The sequence below is a fragment of the Pteropus medius genome, unplaced genomic scaffold (assembly GCF_902729225.1).
Source record: "Pteropus medius unplaced genomic scaffold, Ma_sr-lr_union100, whole genome shotgun sequence".
Lineage (NCBI taxonomy): Eukaryota > Metazoa > Chordata > Mammalia > Chiroptera > Pteropodidae > Pteropus > Pteropus medius.
This window is the reverse complement of record NW_024349225.1, coordinates 7,724,743-7,725,737: the sequence shown is the minus strand read 5'-3', so window position 1 is coordinate 7,725,737 and position 995 is coordinate 7,724,743.

Genomic DNA, 995 nt, shown 5'->3' with positions numbered 1-995 from the left:
CCCCGCCTGCCGCCAGCCCTCCAAAGCCCTTCAGAAACCGGAGCGGTCAGTTGCAGGAGGCTTCTCTCCTCCGGGTACTAGCACTGCTTTCTGGCCCATCTTGTTGGGAGGAATCATTAGGGGGCAGCCCTAAAGTAGTCCAGAGGGTTCCGGTGGTCCTCTCCGGGTTTCTGGGCCGCGGGCTGGAACACGGCAGGCGCCGTGGCGCTCTGGGCCTGCGCTTGCGCGGCGACGGGAAGCTCCCCGGCCGGCGGTGCGGACTCTCCGCCTGCGGGTGTGCAGCAGCCCACACTGCGGCAAGGCCAAGGCCAAGGCCAAGGCCAAGGGCAGCCTCTGCTGTGTGAGCTGCCACCCGGTGACGGTGACGGGCTGCCCTTCTGTGGGAAATCCCATCAGGAATGGTGCAGCAACTCCGACTTTCTCATCAGCCGCCTGTCCGCACGCAGGTCTCCCCACGTGCACAGCGGCACTAGGCCAGGTGGGAGTCATTCCAGCCCCCGTGGGAAACGATGGTCTGCTTCTCCTGGCCTCCCATTTTCTTACACAAGATCAGCAGAGTAGGCAAGGGTAAGAAGGCATTTTCTTTCTTTCACGTGAAGTGTTGGCGCCCAGGACCCTAAGGGCCCTTTCTTCTGTGTTTGTCACCTTTTGAGGACCACAGAGATTTAGGTGTGCGGTAGGCAGACTCAAGGAAGAAATAAACACTTCCTCTTTGGCTGCTGCATCTTCTATAAACGCCTTCCCAGGATTAAACTAAGGCCAGTTAAGCTTCTTTAATACATATAGTTCGTAAATTCCTTGGGGTCAGCCTTCAGGCAACTCTCTTTTCTGATCAGCTCTGTAGTGTACCTTTACTTTTGGACGGGCCGCAATGGTCGTGACTTTGGCTTGGGGAGTCTGCACACACAGGCTCTCTTCTCGAGATTTCAGGAGTAGGGATGATGGAGTGTGAAGCTGAGACAGTTCCGTGCTACTGGGACTCCCCAACAACATGA